The sequence below is a fragment of the Parus major genome, chromosome 2, assembly GCF_001522545.3.
Source record: "Parus major isolate Abel chromosome 2, Parus_major1.1, whole genome shotgun sequence".
In the NCBI taxonomy this organism is placed as follows: domain Eukaryota; kingdom Metazoa; phylum Chordata; class Aves; order Passeriformes; family Paridae; genus Parus; species Parus major.
Window position 1 is genome coordinate 122,608,221 of NC_031769.1, and position 19,806 is coordinate 122,628,026.

Consider the following 19,806-nt stretch of genomic DNA (forward strand, 5'->3'; position numbering starts at 1 on the left):
TTTGTTCATTCGCTGGTCAAAGATTCACTGGATAACAAGTTACTGTTCAGTAATCTTTAAGCCATTTGCTGCCACTTACTGGATAACTAGACATGCTGCTTCAAAAAATGTGGGAAAAAAAAGAGAATCAGAAGTGGGCTTACAATTAAATTCAAAGCAGGCATCACCCTAAACCTGTGCCAGTGTAAGAAAAATGTCAAGGGCAAAATGAACATTAAAGTTATTCCACTCACTGGAGTTCGGGTTCTTTGTTAATGAGTTACAGCTATAAACTGTCTGTAAACTGCACCGCCCCATTTCACTTCCTCCTCCTCCTCTGCCCTGCGTGAATCTCTTGGGAGTGGGAGAAGGCTTTGGGAATACCAAAACATTTGCATTTATTAATGCATTTGCGGAAGATTTGGAGATAAAGTAACACCAGGAAGAGAGGATACATTTTCCTACCTTTTCATTTTATTTCCATGTGATTTTGTTTCCTGAGGATACTAGTACTGATAGCATGGCTATTTCCTTAATGAAATGAGATGTTAATTTTGTTTAGATGAATTTGGAGGGTTTTAATACTAGTTGCCATTAAAAAAGAGACGGTTAAAAGAACATTAGAAGCTGCAAAGCCAAATATTTACAAGTAATAGATAGGACTAAAAGGATAGAAATAAGATATTGCATTTGCACTATGGCTATTCTTTAGTCACACAAGAACATACTATTTTGCTGGAATTGCTGCCCAGCTGGCAATGGGAGGGTGAGGTACATGAACATTTGGTCTATCCTCGGTTTTAAGTTCATCTTTCTTTGCCTACTACACACTACTGAGACCCTGATATGAAGGAAGAATTATTAATTTGTTCCCAGGTTGTCCTGAAGAAGTGTTATCCTATTATCCAAGTACAAAACAACCCCAAATTAATTCATTTTTTGCATTGCCTCAAAGAGAATTACTGTGAATTTCTCATTTCACAGCTGACAGCTGAGATGCAGTCAGAGATGTCCGCAATATTTTCATGAAGGAAGCAGCCAGCTCTCAAGCAGGCAGTCTGGCAGAGTGAAACACTATCAGTAGCCACTTTGGAAAAGCCTGATTTTAGCAGCTTGTCCAAAATTTCTGTGACAGAGCCAAGGACAGAGCACAGCTCTGAATAGCAACACCTGTTTTCTTGGCTAAGCCTCTTTTAGTTCCCTGGATGACATGGCCAGGGTCCAAGAGCTTCCATCAGTCAATAAAGATCCATCAGACCCGATCCATCCCCAAAACAAGCCTATGATGTCCGTCAGTTGAGATGGGAACTCAGGACAATACCAAATATTTAACACTTCCAGACTGGATATCACTAGCCAGATTTTGAGGTTGGAATAGAAAAATTTCAGCAGCCTGGAAACCTTCCTGACAGGTCAGGAGATGCCAGATCCTACTTTCTGGAGAAACAAACCAGTTGAACTGGGTAAGCAGGGAAGGTCTTAGTCCTGTTCAATTTTCCCAAGTCATTGCCATTTGTGACCACCTTTCAATGAACTACAAAGCGTAAAGACTGCAATATGAAAAAATATGACTTTGCTGTTCAGTGTTTCCTGTTGCACAGAGGGATTTAAGGTACAGAAAAAGATTCTTCACTCTCATGGTGCGACCAATAACCAAGCCATTCCTCTATACTGCTTTCTGACTTTCTCATCAATTCTCACAGCATTTCTAGTAATTATGTTTTGTTGGTTTCAGCAGAAGAAAATGTTGAGAAATGGATAAATGAAAAATCTTTCTTGTCATCAGGGTCACCCTATAACACCAAAGCCATCTCTAGTTCTATAAACACACCGTTTACCTAAGCACAATGTTAAGAAACAGCAAAAAACAAAGCCTTCTGAAGCTGAAGGGAGTGTTAGCTGGACTTCTCTCAGACTGGTTTACATCCCTCACCTCCATAAAGTGGAAAAGCACTCAGAAGTGGGGCATAACCAGGGAAGTAGCCTCCAGGGCAATCATATTGAACTTATTCATTAATTTATTTATTTTGTTTCATTTATTCATTGTACAGCATTTTTCTAAAGCAAAAAGCCAGCCACACGGTGTTTTGCTGGTGCTGTGCACACAGGCCCTATGGACCAGCTAAGGAGCTCTCTGCCACTGCCTTCACAGCTCCAAGGAAGAGCTTGCCCGAGGAGCAGGGAGGTCTGCTGCCTCCACACGGGCAGGAAGGCAGGGAGGAATGCTGCCCTGTGGCTTGGAAATAGGAGATGGGGAGATAGCAGCAGCTGCCCCTGGGTATGTGGGGTGAGGGAGCTCCCTTTTCCTCAGTCTTTGGTGACTAAGTGAGGACAGCCCGGGCTTTGAATACACCTTACTCAGGGTGGCTGTTCAAAGAGAAGAAATGCCATGTTCACCGAGGATAGAAGTGGTGTTTGAGATTTTCCTGAAAGCACAGCTGTTTTTATCATAGCTGCTGTCCTGTTTCTGGTAACAAAATGGACTAGGTCTTATAACAGGACAAGTTTTGTTGTCTGTTGGCTGCAAAGAAAGTGGCACACTTTCTACTCTACTGTGTGGGATGCTGCATTTCATGCCTTACTTTACACTGACCTCACTCACAGTATGATCAGAGCACTATGAAAAAAAATTTAAAAATCCAAACAGCCCTCCTAAATCATCTTCTATTTACATTTTTTGCTACTTTTAAAAGTAAATCTTGCGTGAAAATACAGCAACTCTGCTGAGCTTTAGCTTTTTCTTCTGCCAAGGATGTAGCAGAAAAATTACTCCTAGTGAGGAGAGGCCACAGGGTCCAAGGGGAACAATATGTCCATTGCGACTCCCCCTCTGACATTTCCTTAGGAAGTGAGCTCTGCCAGCAGCTGCCAAAGGTAAACCCTACCATATGCCTGACACCACATCCACCTGGTTAACATATTAGGATCAAAACAGAGGAGACAGCACATACTAATGTACAGACATTCAAAGACAGAAAAAGCATAAGGTTAGGAGGATCTCTGTGCATCAGCTATGTTTAAATTTCAGATTAATATGCAACTGCAGTAGCACAGGAGCTTAGGGACCACAGGAAGGATGCATTACCTACAGAAATCACATGCAGTACTGGTGTTTAGAAGCCTGAGGGAGTTGGTTTCTGCAGTGATATCACACATGCCACAAGAAACTATTTCAAAACCACATGAGGTCTGACACCACAGCCTGTCCTCCTGCAGCTCAGACACCATTGTGAGTGCCTGGCTTTATTAAAACTGCAGACATCAAACTGGCTGCCACATCTGTCCAACTGTGTTTAAAAACCCCCTGACAGAAGAAGGTCAGCACAAACTAGGTTGGCTACAGCTCTGACTTTGGATGTGCTATGAGCACCAGATGCAAGTTGCTGCAAAGCCAGAAGCAGATGCGTTCAGACTTTCCAAAGGCTGAGCTTAAAGCAGGACGTGAACTCTAAGCTGTGGTCTGAAAGAGGTCGTGCTGCTTGGCTGTGCTCGGCTGGTCTGTCAGAGCAGCACATCTGTGCAGCCAGGGCTGCCAGAGGGGCACTGCTGTGGCTACTGGGAGCCAGGACACAGACACCTGCCATCCCCAAGACCTCCAGACCTCGGAATGTGGCCCTGAGCTTCTCTGTACCTGGGACATTAGGCAAAGGAGAAATTTTACAGAAACAATACAGCAATGTGTTTTGTTAACCTGTATGGCTGGGAACAGGCTGTTTGTCTTGTATTTTCTACTTGAGATAACAACTTTCCTCCACCAACTGCTTTCCTTGAGTTCTGGCTGTATTGGTTTGACTGTAACAAGCAAAATATAAACAGAAGTTATTGATTCTCAAAACAGTCCTCTTCTGCCTGATTTGCATTTTTTGTTTTTATCTTTTAAATTTTTTTTCCACCACAACTTGTGCATATTCTCTTTTTTACAAATACTTGAGTGTGTATACATATATATATATATATATTTGTATGTGTGTGTGTGTGTACAAACAAACAAATACAAGTACTCATACACATATTCCCTATAGCATACACTAGACTGCAAATGTTAGTTCTTTAACACTTGTGTATATAATATTCTGTTACAACTCATTATCATTATCAATGGCATATTAATCTTAAAAGATTAGATTTTTAAGTTCCTCTTCTTTGTAATTTTCTGAGTAGTACTAAAATACCAATAAATGTCCAAAATGCAGTGGGAACATTGCATGGGTCTTCCTCTATTCCTTTCAGTTCCTCTAGAGAAGTGAAATATCTTTGAAATGCTTGAAATGTTTCAGATTTTGATTGCTATTTGTTGCTTTCTCCTTTTTTTATTTTGTCCTAGACTAATTCAGTTTTGATTGTCTAACATAAAAAAGTAGACTCACCAGGATTAAAATTTCAAAAAGAATTAATGTATGATTATGCATATTTCCTCTGTGAATTAATTCACATTAAATTATTAATTCTTTCTACAAGTCAGCAATTAATGAAAAAGTTTTAATAGCATTACAAATCTGAGAACTAATATATTGATTGAACAACAGGTTACACAAAATTTCAGTATTCTTCTACCTGAGCCTTTACACTGAGAATCAGAGTTCTACTCTGAGAATCAGATTTCTACTGTAGGTTTGTGCAAACATTTTTGTCAGGATAGATCTACTTCTTCAGTTATTTACAGGTATCAGATTTCAAAGGGAAGCGTGCAAGACAAATATGCAGCTATTAATTTAGGAATTGTCTTCTCTGCAAATGTTGGTCAGTCATTTTTCTTTTACAAGAATTTATATTTAAAAACAGAAGTAAAATAACAAACTAAATTTTTATCAGAACTCAGATATATGTATATAGCCAATGCTTTGTAATTTCTTTTAATTCTCAGGACAAGAATATCATGGTGATTTTTTGTAGGTTTGTGTCTCTAAATCTTTTTACAAACATTTTTAACACAGAACATTCAGCTGATCACCACTGGCTTGCATTCCCTTGTGTCCTTGATCTAGATGTTTCCTGTTGATAAATCATTTCCACTGTGGGACTCTGAAAGCACCCCTGGGTGCTCCAGCTCCGAGGCCACAATAGTGTAAAGAGATGGGGTGTCCTTACTCCTTGGCCAGTCCCAGCTGCCTTGCTGCATGTCAAGCAGCCCTCCAGACCCTGGCTAGGTGTATGTTTGCACAGGGACCTCTTGAATTCCTCCTTCTACGGGTGACTCAGATGACAGGAATTCAGCCTTGCCGGAATTCATGCTCAGTTGCCTTTATAACTTATCCCATAATTAACTGATGCATGAAAGAAACCTGTTCTCCTAGCTATTCAAAATGTGGCTATGCAACATCAACCCCTGAACTTTTACTGTATCAACAGTCACCAGCACAAATTATTTCAGCTACCTCACTTGGATCATTTTGGATAGAAGTGAAGTCCCTCTGCATAAAAAAATTGTTTCAGGCCAGCCTCTCCTATGAGCACAAATTCACATTCAAGACAAATTTCAGAGAGTTCCCAAAATGTCATGGGACACTAAAGTTTCTACACCCCAAGATGATGAGCAGTTATCTCAAACAGCTCTATTTTTTAAAGCTGAGCTTGTAGGAGTATTTGCTAAAAGAAGAAGCCCAACCCAAAACATTGAGTATCAATATATTCAGATTATAAACCTGGGTCTCTTCCTTCAGGACTAGATTCCTCCTCTCCTCCCAGCCTCTGCTTTTGTACAGTGCCAATGAATATTGTTAATATACCACACATCATAGTTAATTCTAGAAATGACTGCATTTCACTTATAAAAAACAGAGTTATAGATTGTTACAGTTTTATGTTACCTTTTATTGTCTGACAAAGCCCGACAGGCCTGTCCACGCCCCCCCTGTACGCTGTTCCCTGCTGCCCTGGCAGTTGTGCCAGCAATGACTGTGTGCCCGGCAAACCGGATCAGTGAGCCCATCTTCTAACTGGCTTAAAAGATCTCAAAAAAAAAATGCAAAACAAAACACACCCAGGGCTGCTCTGCTCACAAAGAAAATGCAACATGAAACTACAGCCTCCCTCAACTCCTCCCTCAAAGTAGTCTCCGTTCTTTGATGAATAAAATACACTGAGTTTTCTCAGTGCAGCGGTTTTAATTCTAGTTCAGGATGGAAAATGTCAGCACATCGGGTTCTTATAAAAGAACAGAAAATCCATTTCCTTTTTGGGGTCAATTAAACAATTGGTGCTCTTTCAAAGAAGCAAAACAATATTTTTAATGGCAAAAAAATGAAAATAGTGACTCTTAGTGGTATTTTTCAACCCTATACATTTTTTTTTTCTCAAGACTTTCCTTTTTCCTTTCTTTTGTTTATCTTGTGGAGGGAAAGGAAAATTTGAAAATCCCCAAGCTCCCTATCAGACCTGCCTTATCTCATCTTGAGGGTTTCCTTGTCTTGGGCAGAGCTGAAGCTGTGCGGAAGCCACGTGCCTCCAGCCACTCCCTTGCTGCCTCCTGAGCAGCCAGGGACAGGAATGCTGGCATCTCACAAAGAACCAAGCACAGAAAGACCTGAAAATCTTCTCACTTGCCATCAGTGTGTCTCCTTGCATCAGTGGAACAGCACTCTCCTGTTCTGGATGAAAAGGTTCCTTCAGCTCTCTTGTTCTCCTAAAACAATCACAGGTTAACTCCACATCTCCACGTCCTTCAGAGTGTCCCTGTTACAACCACTCTCTCCCAGCCTCCAGTACATTTTTCTGCCTCCACAGAACTGTATGTCCCCTTACCCATTCAGCAGAGACCACCAGGCACCAGCATACCCATTTGCCCACCCCACCTACTCTTGAAAATAACTGCAAACCCTGGTAATTCTTCACTCAGCCCTTAGGCAGAGAACAGAAAACACAGAAATACCAGATGCTGCACATACCCACAACTTCCATCCATCCAGTGGTCACTCAGGATATCCAGCATCCCTGAGTGGAACCCAGTCCCACTCTGCTCCCCCAAACTTCCTGACTTTGGGTAGCCGGTTGCCTGCCATGGCTCTGAAAAGATATACTGCAAGCTGAGGCACAGGTTCCTATGAATAATTTGCAAATCTGCACATCAGTTCATTCCAAAATGTTTGTAAGATATCACATGGGGAGCTGTGAAGGATTTAGCAGCCAGATAAGCAATGACAGCCTACCTCCGCTGACAGCTGGAGCAACAGGACCAAGGAAACAGCTTGGGCCATCTTCACTCTGAACCTGATGCCTCCTCAGGTGTGGACAAAGCTTTTGGATGTGAGTGAAGCCCAGCACAGGCAAGGGTCAAGTAGGATACATTGAAATCCAAAGTAGGGAGTGCACTGGGCTCTGTTTTGCTTTAATTCAGGCATGCTGAACTTGGTTTTCCACGGTTTTCCTTCAAAGATGCCCTCGCTCCACCTGGCTCTGTGTAAGGAAAAAAGAGACCCAAGGGTCAAGTTTTTCAATGTGTATCCCAGAACAGGGATTTCTGTGTGAAAATGACAGTTTGGAAGGGTCATCAACATGGAAATGAGGATCTTTCACCTTCCAGTAAGAAAAAACATCTTCCAGAGAAATATTTAAAACTGCCTTTGCCTTCAGACAGCCATTCCAATGCGAATGAGGATGTGCTTATTTTGGCAGGACTCTCCTGAACTGAGCTGTTTTGTGTGTGGTTAGGAGTGTCGGATGCAGGCTCAGTAATTCGCTAGTGGCTGCTTGAGGTAGGTAGTTCTTGGGAAGAGGCTGACTAGACAGCCAAAATGTAGGTCACCAGTGGGTGGAGTTCACAACCTCCCAGCTCTGCTGCAGTCAGTATGCAGAAGTTACATCTCTCACAGAATTTGAAATTATTGACGAAGCCTGAAAGCTGGACCACTAACTGTAAGTCCTTAGGATGATAATTTAATTGGTTATTCATTTATGTATGATGCTGTTTAATGTTCAGTCTGTTCCTGGATTATCTGCTAGCTAGAATTTCCATGTGCAAGGACATAGATGTTACTCTACAGTGTCTAAATGTGCATGGGCATTTGCAGTTAATAAACAAGGCAGATATTGATAACACAGTTGAAGACCATTAGTTGCATTTTCAAAGTGTCTCCTTCCTATCACACTTGTGGAAGTTTAGAACAATCTTTTGGCTCCTCAGCTCCAATGGCCATTTAACTGGCAGGGTTTTGCAGCAATCATGGGTGAGAGCCATGAGGCCTCAGGTGTCTGGCCAAGCATTCAGAGAGAGCAGTCAGGGGAGAGCACTAGTTTCTCAAATGACCCTTTAAATTCAGCTCTATATAGCATTGTGCCAGTTTTTATTCTTCTTGCTGCACATATTTCAGAGAAACAAAAAAAAAAAACCCAAAAAAAAACCAACCCCAAAACAAAACACAAAAACAAAAAACAAACCAACAACCCTCAAACCTTAATAACTTTTCTAAACAAGAAGCCAGAACAACACACCCTTTTATGTTTGCACACGCTCCATAGCTGCCTTAACTCCAGGCTAAACCACTGTTGGATATCTGCAGAATCTTAAACCTTAGCAAATTAGAAAATAAATATGTGTGCATGCATTTGAAACAGCACATTCTCCTCCAGGCTTTATCTCTCTGTAACTGCTGAAATTCTCTGACAGGGATATTGCTTGCAGTCTTACCACATGGATCTGTGGTGAAAAGGTTTCAGCAGTTTGCAGTGCAATGTACCATCAGGACTGTCACCAGGATACTTTGGAGGGATTTGTGAAAAACAGCTGTCCCTGGAGGAGACTGCTGGAGGAGCAGAGGCCTCCTCTGCATGTACTGTCTGCACAGACATGGGTTTACTGCATATGGACCTCTGAATATCATCATATGGAATATCAGAATTACTTCCTAAAATCCAGTAGCTTCAATCATCTCTGCCAACAGGAAAACTGACCAGGCTAGCTGGAAAGTGGCCAGAGTAATGTCTCTGGGAGGTGTAATGGTAGGACTCATGAAACAAAGCTATTGGGGATATGCAGTGCTGGAAGTTAAAGCAAGACTTTAATTCTGACCAAATATTGGGGGAAAAAAAGCTTTTGCCATACTGCTTCATGTTTGTAGTCTTCTACCTAGTGAAAAAAAGGGTTAAGGATTGTACAGAAAGATATTTCATAGAAAGAAAGCTCTACTGGCACCACCAGCAGCCCTACATCAGGATACATTCTGATGTGTATGCTTGTCCTTGCTGCTGACTGTGAATGGTCTGAGTTAGGCACAATCATTTATCAGAACAGCCCCTTTGAAGGGCAGGGATGTGCAGTTCATGAGACCAAAGATGGAAATAAAATAGCAACAACATGCCCAGCATAGGCTAGACAAAGAGGGCACCTAAGAAATTTTACAGGTAAAAACACCTGCGCCCCAGAAAAGTAGATATTGTGGGATGAAGCAGGTTTGCTGTCACTTGCATCCAGGTGGCCAAATTCCACCTGGGTCACACATCAGGCATCTGATTGCTTTTATGGTCTGGGCTGTGTAGAGAATTCATACAGGAAATCTGAGAGAGTGTGGGAGATGTGTCTCTGATTTTCCAGCTCCCAGTTCAGTGCCTTAATCGCAGGTGCCACCTCCTGCAGTGGTGTCATGGAATTACTTTATCTTTAAGAAAAGTTGAAGTTGCTGGGAACTGCCTGGAGTCTTTTCTCCTGACCACTTATCGGTCATTGCTGAGAATTGACAGCAGTCTAGGCCATTGAAAAGTGGGATCAACTTGTGAACCCTACCTTAAAGTGTAAAACCAGAGCTCTCTTGGTTCTCTTTGTTTCCTGGCTGTGAAGAGTGGTGGAGCTCCGGCCTCCCGTTCCCAGCCCAGGCCATGCAGCCGGGCGGGGACAGGGCTGGGCCTGCCGCGTCTCCTGGCCGGGAGATGTGGGCCCTGCGGGAGGTTTTCCCCGAGCTCTGGCCGGGCCGGGCCGATCTCTGGCTCGGCTGCAGGGTTTTTGCTGTAACTAAATTCACTAGAAACTGCTGAGTGAAGAAGGAGAGAGACTCTGGACCTGCAGCGGGCTGGGGCGGCGACTACACTCTCCAGAGCAGACGACTCCAGTTCCTGCACCAGCCGAGGCCACAGAACTACCTACAACAGCCTGGGCAAGATTTTAACTCTTTCATTACCCAGATGAGACTTGCGGATTAATCTTTTTATCCAGAGAGGAAAAAAGAGAGTGATCAACATGAAAAGAGACTTTATAAACTACTAGTGACAGGAAAGAAAAGAAGCTTCAGAAAAGGTAGAGAATTAAGAAGATGCTTTAATTTAGCTGAAATATCTTTCTGTTAAAACTATGGAGATGGACAATGAAGTCCTGAAAAGAACTCCTTTAATTCATGATAAAGTATGTAGGGAGGAATAAAGTGTTCAAAGCGTAAACTTGAGTAATTATGGTATAGTGAAGTGCTGGGAGATTTGAAGCCTTGAGAGGCAATGAGAAAACTTGTCTAGTGAAGCTCACAGAAACAGATGAAGAAGACTTTTTTTACCTTTAAATACTCATCCTTAAAAATGCTATCCCTAGACTCATGGCCCATAATACACACCTCAGAGTGATGTAAAAATGGGAGGGTTGGCTCTGATAACAGCAGCTCTGGGCAGCTGACATCAGGGCAATGGAAAACTATAACAAAAATAGTTTTCTTGTGAGAAACTCCATAAATTAACAGGAAGAAACTTCTGTTTCTCTACAAAGACTGGTGAAAAGACTGTAGCAAGAATTGGGACTGTTTTAACCACCAAAGTTCCAAAGTTTTTGTCTCTGTTGTCATGTGAACAAAGGAACAGTGGGTAGATAGGGGATGAAAAGGTTTTTCTGGAAGTTTATTCTGGTGTTCTTATTATTGTAGTTTGTCAATAAACTTTCTTTATTCCTTTTAAGTTTTATGCCTGTTTTGCTCTTGTTCTAACCCATATCTCACAGCAAGAAATAAGTAATTTTCTTAGTTATTGGTTTTAAACCACGACAAGTGGCTCTGAGCTCATATGGATGCTGGAGTTCTTCCAAATTAGCAGCAATACCAGAACGGAAATAGGTCCTTCCAGCACAGAATAAACACAAATAGTCCATAAATGCTAACGATACAATATAAGTGTTGCTGTGTTCAGTGATTTCAGCCTCTCACCTCCAAATGCTGGCAGCTGAAGTTTCTTTTGTCTAAGATCAAACACTGATTATTTTAATGGACTTTGTCTGAGTAATCTATTTTAACACTATGGTTAATATCTGACAATTATGCTAGATTAGCATCAAAGACTAATGGAAAGACTGAGGTAAATGTATTCACAACAGTCACCATGTGGTTCAACATAAAGATGTTTGCTGTCAAAGGAAAGTTTTCTATTATAAACAAGTATGTTACTGTTAAGACTGCTGTATAACATCTAGAAGTAGCAGGTGAGCCTTTTGCTACTTCCAATGTCAAGTAACTAAACCACATAAAAGTTAAGGTTTTAGATGTAAAAAGTCTTTTTAAAAAGTGGATTAAAAAAGGACAAACCTGCAGAGTTCTGCCTCTTCTTGCCTCCCCATCATGATCCCAGCCTTTGTTTCCAACTCTGCAAATTCAGTACATAAATGGCCAGCCAAAGATTAGAGCAAACAGGATCAGATTTCATAGGATGCTCTGGCACCTAAGGAATGATGGAAGTGTGAGGCAAGATACAGAAAGGAATTTAAACCTCATTGAAAAAGTACAAGAAAGAAGATCTTCAGCCTGAAAACACAGCGTGAAAAAAGAGGATACACAGATTTTGTTCATATATACATGCTCCATTAAAATTACACTCATTGAAATACATCATTAAAAATTACCCCAAAAGTTCAAGATTCCTTAGCTAATGATGATTCTGCCTCACAAACTGCAGGCACTAAAACACTGCACACTTTCCTTTGAGCTGTGCCCAAGAAGTCACTGTGACAATATACATGTAATATTTTAAGCACAGTATTCCATAACAGAATCTTTTAAAAAAATGTCTTCTGCTGTTTCCACTGCTTGTATTTCATAAAAGGCTAAGCAGGACTCCTAGCTGTGTGTACAGATACTGAAGCCCAAGACTGTGGCCAAAGCATGGATTTCTTCTTCTGTCTAATGATGTTTTGATCAGTACCTGGACCCATTATTTTTCTGCGTTACTTACTAATGATCAAATCCTGCAACACAGGGACAGAAGAGACCTTTGACCTTTGGTTGTTTACAACAATTTTTCAAAAGCTATTTAATGAAAGCATGATATCACATCTCTAATGTAGGATTTCCAGAGTCCATTGATGCCTTTCAGCATTCCACCTGTGGCGCCTAGGCTCTCGGGGTGATGGTTTAGCTCTTACTGGGGACAGTGCTGCTAAGGCTGCCACATTTCACCTGCTTTGTAAGAGAAATTCATAGAGACACAGAATCACAGAGGTCTTCTGTTCTAACTCCCTGCTCAAAGCAGTCATCCAGAACTGGTTTCCTAGGACAATGTCTCTTTGGAGTTTGAATACCAGCAAGGAAAGACTTCACTCAGCTGCCTCTGAGCAGCCTGTGCCAGTGTTTGATCTTCCTCACAGTAAAGAAAGTCCTTTCTTATATTTAAACAGGTTTTTTTATTTCAATTTATGCCTGTTTCCTCTTATCGTTTCTGGGTACTGCTCATGTACTGGGTACTACTCATGAGAGTCTGACTCTGTTATTTGTTGCTATGTCCTTTTATTGTGTTTTGTGTCATAATACAACATAATATGCCATAATGTTATGATGTATTAGACATATTGCAATCTTTCATGTCATATTATTATGTCTTTGTATATTCCCCCTCAGGTATTTCTCTGCACTGATAAGCCTCACCCACTTATTTACACAATTTGTTTGCTTTCTCTCTATGGCCTTGGTGGTTTCCTCAATGCTGGCCCTAACTCCAGCATGAATTTGACCTTAAGGCCCACGCTTACTCCTTAAAGTTCCTTGAATGCTTTAATGCTTCATTGAACAGCAGTACTGTCCTTACAAACACATTGCAAGACCGAGTTTCAGGAATGACATGGTGAATAAGAAAACATTGTTTTAGTTAATTTTTTTCTGCTCACACTGAAGCCCATATGCAGAAAAGTAAACTGTCTTCTCCTTTTGGCAAGTCCTGTAAGAAAGTTCTGTGGGAAGGAAAAAACAAGAGGTGGAATATAGATGCCACTTTATCATAATCTCAAGCACTTGGCCCTGGGAAGCAATCCAACCCATGTGACATATTGTTCAGATGCTCTGTACAATCACTGCAGAGTAATCAAGTTCAGACACTTCCCCCTCTCCTCTGACATACCCCTGTGCACTGTGCACTGTGTGTGCACCCTAGCAGCAGCGCAGTCTGCTTGGGTGTGCTGTTTATTTCCTTCACAGACAACATACAGAAGAAGCTATGCCCCTTCATCCATTTGGAATCATGTCCACAGAGCCTCCTTCAAGGACAGGTGCCAGGAAGAACACAGCTGAAACTTACACAGTTACTGTCCTTGAAAGTACAGGAGTTAGAGGCTGTGTTTTCAAGATCTGTGTAGTCCACAGACTGAACCTCATGTCAGAAAAGAGCTTTCACCAGCTGGGCAGGACCCTCTGGGGAACATGCTCACAGCTGATCTTTGGAAATCACACAGCAACTGAAATCTGTGGGACCAGTAAAACTGGTCAGAGGGACCTCATGACAGCCTGGAAGCTGCGTTGCTTTGCTTATGGCAAAGCAGAACCGATCTTCAGGTGCTGCTTTCTGCATCAGACTCCCTACTGTGGGATAAAAGATTGCTTCTTTTCTGCCACTGACATGATGTCCTGTTCTGCAAACACATCAATCTTTTAAAAACTGACAGCAGCCTCCAATTCCCACCTCCAGCTGTCACTGCTTTGGCTGTGAAGCTTCCTGGCACTGTACTTGAGAGGCTTCTCTGCCTTCTTCTGATCCCAAGAGCTTTATAAGCTGCACTGACTCAGTAAACTCAAGCTATTTAAAACTACCGATGCTTGGATGGTAAATTCAGGCACTTAGAAGTTAGGAAATAATAGATCTGTGCAATTGCAGTTTTGTTCTCTTTAAATTCATTTTGTGCTGTTCTGTCAATGAGAACATGAGTTATTTGCTTTAATTGTGGGTCTGACATTAAAATCAGCACTATTCTAAGCATGCACAGAGGATAAATAATTACAGTGGCACGAGCAGTAAAATTATTTCCTTGTCTAATCACCTGTCTTTGTAATCTAGTAACAGTGAACCAGTTATTATCCTTCCGCCTTTCCTCTGTCATTCCTCTAACTTCTCACTTCCTTCCTCTCTCCCTCTCTCCCTTCTCATCCATAGTACCTCTCCCCACTAAAATATCAGCAGCATTTGCAGCTCTGAACCTTGTATATTGTATATTGAACTGAGATTAAAGACTGACAGTAACTACCAAGAAGGAAAGCTACACCCTTAAAGCCATGGAGAATTTGCAGAGTCCTGGATCAAGACCAAGGCAGTGTCATTGTAAAGTCTGATCTGATTGTCCTTCTACCATCTTCAAACATCAGAAAACTTCTGTTGTGTTGCTGCTGACACACTGTAATTAGGCAGTAGGGCCACAGACCATATCCATGGTTAGTCTGTCCACTTCATTCTGCTTAGGAGGTGAAGAATGAAAGAAGGATTGGTGTCTCCAGTGTCATTTATTCCTGGAGAAACTAAAATAGGAGCATGTGTGCTGAGTGAAGGAGGTAACCTAAAATATCTCTCTCAAACTCCAGTTTTTTTCTCCTCAAAATACAGTCTGAGTGTCTTTGTTCTACATTAAAATATTCCAATATTTTATGTTTGGAGAAGGAACACATATTCAGTTGACAATATATGATTTTCATCTGTAAAGACATTCCTTAACACTTATTTTCCTGAGTAAATAGGTTAGCTAGTTTGACTTACTATTAAGTACATACAGTTGGACTGTTTGAGCACCGTCCTATCTCAAAATCTGTGGGGATACTACAGGCTAAAACCTAATACCTGTGGAGCAGCTTGGAAAAAACACCATTATTATAACATTATAAAAACCAAATATTGATAAAAAACCAATGTGGACCTTAAATCCACTCTTCATTACATTTATTATCTCCTTTCTTTCCCAACAGTTTCCATTTGTAGTGTACTAATGAGTCCTTTATCTTGAGGATTTTTGTTTCTTGTTTGGCTGTCTTTTACAAGTAAAATCTTCACTCAGTTCATGGTGCACATGGTTGTCAGCTTTGTGTGCTCTCCACCAAGCTCACTTCTTTGATTCAACCATCAGAAGTCACTAGGGAGGATCTCATGCCCACTCAAATTCAGTTCTCTCCTCTGCCTGGTAACTTATTTATACAGGGTTATGCTGGAAAATCATTTTGTATCAAGACATATGTCCTTGTATTAAATGTGGTCAAAGCAAACAGTAGGCTGAAAGAAGGTGGTGGCAGGGACATGCACACATAGAGGGGATCACACAAATTTGCTTCCCTAGAAACGGTGGCAAGTTTCCTGTTGCATGCTGGTAGAGAAACAGATGGAAAAAACCATCAGATAGGCTTGGCATTTGATTGCTCCTTAGCTTCCAGGGCTATGGAGTCACACCCAGCAGTGACTCCATGGGCTGCTATTTCCTCTGGGAGGGCTCCTGATGCCAGCTGAAATGCCTCACAGCTATCTGACAATAGGTGTTGAAGTGGTGCAAAATCCTTCTGCCAGTTCAAGTATGCTCAAAAGAGCTTGAAGGAACAGTTTTGTCCCTAAAGGCTTTCTTCTTTTTTTTTTTTTTCCCTTATCAGGTATAATCTGCCCTTGTCCAGATGACATTAACGTTACTGTCCTGATTAATTCAACAGAAAAACAATCATGAGTTCACAGCAGACCTGAATTAGGGTAGTTAGTGGATGGTTTTCCACAGTCTTAACCAGAGCAGATCCATGTCCTGAGGTACTCTAAGATGACTCCATGTGCAGGGAACTCAGAAGTCACAAGAAACAAAATTTATTTCAAGCTCTTCCAACAGTTGCCACCTTCGGTATGTTGCTGAATCTCTTTGTGTCCCTCTTCTAACTGGAAAAATGGGAATAATATTTACTTTTCCATATAATGAGGTAGGAAGTGTTGCTACATGTACACGTTCAAACAACTCTTAGCTCCTCAGTAATAATTCACATTAATCTGTTCAGGAACATTTTGTTAGTCTCAAGAGTTGCAAAGATTTTTGCTTCTGCTGTTAACTGTGTGGGAATAGATCAGGATTAACTCTTCTGAAGTTAATAATAAATCCAGGCTGAGTAAATGCAGAAACACTCCCAGTAATGAAACACCCCAGACTCACTCTCACAGGAGCTGAACCTTCTTGAGCCATTTTCAGAATCCTTACAAACTCCTGTGACAAAAGATAACTGTTTTGTGTTTTCACTCCTTTGGGAACCTATACCAATCTAACACTGCTGAATCTGACCTCTTTCCCAAGTGGGAGTTTAATTTTCTGACCTGGAGAACAGTTAGGTTTCCAGTCTGGGTGTTTCACTCCCATGCACAGATACTTGAATCTCATTAAAGAACATGTAATCTAGAGTAAGCAATGTGAATAATGAATGTTACACAGTGAGTTCAGACAAGGCCAGGAAATTACAGTGAATGTGGTATTAATGGGCTTTTTTATTTTCCCCAATGAGTTCTGGAACCTGTGTCCTGGGGTGCATCAGGGACAGCATCACCAGCCAGGCAACACAGGGGATTGTCCTGCTCTGCCCTGAGCTGGAGTGGCCTCACCTTGAATATTGTGTACAGCTTTGGGCACCAGGGCATAACAGTGTAAGGCCATTGGAGAGTGTCCAAAGGAGAGCCATGAAGATGGTGAAGGGCCTTGAGGAGAAGCCATATGGGGAGAGGCTGAGGGCAGTTGGTCTGTTACGTCTGGAGAAGAAGAGACTGAGAGGAGACCTCAGTGCAATCTGCAACTTCCTTGTGAGGGCAAAAGGAAGGGCAGGCACTGATCTCTGCTCTGTGGTGACCAGTGACAGGACTCGAGGGAATGGCCTGAGGCTGTGTCAGGGGATGTTTAGGTTAGGTATTTGAAAAATATTCTGCCCCCAGAGGGTGTTTGGGCACTGGAACAGGTTCCCCAGGGAAGTGTTCACAGCACCAGCCCGACAGAGATCAAGAAGTGTTTGGACAGTGCTGTCAGGCACATGGTGTAATGTGCAGAGGATGGTGCTGTGCAGGGCCAGGAGCTGGGCTTGGTAATCCTTGTGGATCCCTTCCAACTCACTTTATTCTGTGATTCTATGAAGAAACTTTCACACCATTTGCCACTCATGAAGACCACACACTGAATGCACCCAACCACTTCATCTCTACTGTATCTGACTCAGCTACTGCTGAATGACGGGGGTAGTTTCAAACATAGAGTCCTTCCTTGACTGTACAAAGCACCAGCCCTAACATCTTCTCTGTCCATGTAGCTGTGCTGTTTGAAGTCAAGCAGTCCTGTGGCACTTCCCAGGCTTCTTATGCTGCTTTTATCATCCAAAACATGCCTGGCAGAATAGCGTTATGATGCATTCAGCCTCTCAACATGAGGAAGGCATAAAACTTCAGATTTAGCTGCAGATATATTGCATTGCCTCAGAGAGCTGAAACATAATAAGTAAATCTCATATACATGGTTCCCACTGCTTACAGATCTTGAACAGTTTGTTGGGTTTTAGTTCATTTAAATGTGTACTAAATTGTCTCTCTAACACTCTTCTGTCTTTTGTAGACTTCTAGGACAGCCTGAAATTCAGTAAAAAATGCGTCTGTTTTGGTGTAAGGTGGATTTCTTTTCAAAGCATGCATTATCTTCTGGGAAAAAAAAAAAACAGGTAGCCTGTAACTCAGGACTCTGCCCATCACAAAGTCCTCAGGACATGCAAGAGGAGGGAGTCGGCTCCAGAGCATGGATGCATGCAGAGCAACCATGGCCACACAACAAGGACAGCAAACTTTGAGGGTGACTGATAACAAACAGCTTTGCAAAAAGACTGTAGCCTCTGGTTACTGTGACCAATCCAAACCAGTCAGGGACTAAAAATGGTTCCAGCAGAGCCCTGTACCCTCACTCTGTATAAGTGGCCCCAGCACAGGCTAAGGGCAGAACACAGCCAGCCAGTCATGTAAGAAGAATTTAGCTCCAAATGCAGTGGGGATCCTGGCTTCTAGGCAGCTCAGAGACCACCACCGTAGCAACACCGATAACATTTCATTCAGCTTCTGCTGCTGCCAAGAATTTAGGTTGCAACCTACATTTCTCTCACCCTCCCTCAGCTACAATTCAGTCTTGGCTCCCTCTGCACAGTGGCTGCCAGGACGTTGATCTGCAGGACCCTGAGCTCCCCCTCCACTCAAACACCCCCACCTTGCTCCAGCACCTGTTCACAGGCTCCCACTCCAGTCAGCATCCCCAGCCCCCTGTTTACCTAGGGGGGAAAGGAGTGTGGGGCAGCGCAAAGTTCCTCCACCCGGCCAGAGCACGGATCATCCCCTTAGTGCCGTCCCAGATGCCCCAGAATTGTTGCCTTATAAAGACCATTTTGTCTGTGGCTCACACTCATGCCCTGTGTACATAAAGAGAAATTGAAATGTTCCAGGCTCCGCTGTCATCTTCTGAGCAAAGCAGTAATAAATGGCCTTGCGACTCCCTCTCACCAAATCCACTGCAGAGGTTGAGCTCCTCTCTTCAGCTGCCACGCTGGCCAGGGTGGCACCAGCCTGCTGAGCCACCTTCCATGAGGGACCCCGGGATGGCTTTGCTCAGTCTTGATAGCTGCCTTAGATATTTTTCCCTAAGATGATGACTGGCTGAGGGTCTTCATAAGAAAAGGTCTCAAATTCCCAGTACCATATCACCTTTACAGCACATAGAACATTTTTACAGCCCTGTTAACAACCACTTTGTCAGTTACTTGGTATTAAAACTGTGCAGTTTGCTGAAGGGAACTGTAGTGGAAGATGACCTCAAAATCTCAGCCAGGACAGTTCACATCTTTCCACTTAAAAAACTGCAAGAATGCAGAAGACCAGAGTTTCACCCTCAACAGCTCAGCATGTATTTCATGGCAAGAGAAGGGCAGCACAGCAGGAGGCTGGATATGCTGGACCTCAAATTGTAACTCACTAAAACAGCTCAGACCAGCAAAATGGCTGCTGCTACTGAGAGAAATTAATTTGGCATAATTTCTCTTCAAAATAGGGTCACAACTGAGGCTGTGGCACAGGCAGTGGGATAACTCTCACCCTGCTCTGATAACAGGGGAAAATCAGGCTCAAGACCCTTATGTTTTTCCAGTGAGAAATATCATGAAACTCTTCCTTTATTTATGAGAACTCTGGGCAACACCTGTTTTGTGTACAAGAATGTGTGTCTATTGGTGGTAAAGAAAATCTGTCCTATTACTCTGTTGCCATCACTCCAGATAAGAAAACCTTGTGAAGTGTGGGACTTATACCTCTCTCTAAGCAAAGATTTAAACTAAATATGTAAAATTCCTTTAGACTTATTAAATCTGAATTCAGTTCTAGTTATACAAGTAGTGACCTCTTTTATTTATAGAAGGGGAAGCTGATCAGGCAAACTTTTTTTTTTTTTTTCATTTTGGACTACAGGAGTCCTTCTGACACAAATATGTTAAAACATTTTATATCAGCTGACTTAGGTTGAAAGCCAAGCTTTAGCTTCAGGCTTATGTTAACAGATTCTTATTGAAGTCATTCTTGTTAGCCCATCAATACCATATTTCCTCAGCAAGGATGTTTGACAGCATACACTGCTTCCCATATGATCTTTTATCTCATTCCCAG

At 42.1% G+C, this 19,806-nt stretch overlaps 1 long non-coding RNA gene across 1 annotated transcript in view; it reads right to left on the reverse strand.

The window, feature by feature from the left end:
- Positions 1-11,516, reverse strand: part of LOC117243960 — a 54,673-nt gene extending 43,157 nt beyond the window's left edge. The window contains exon 1 of the long non-coding RNA XR_004496145.1: positions 11,463-11,516. This is a non-coding gene — a long non-coding RNA (uncharacterized LOC117243960). The remainder of the gene's footprint in view (positions 1-11,462) is intronic.
- Positions 11,517-19,806: the final 8,290 nt, after the last annotated feature.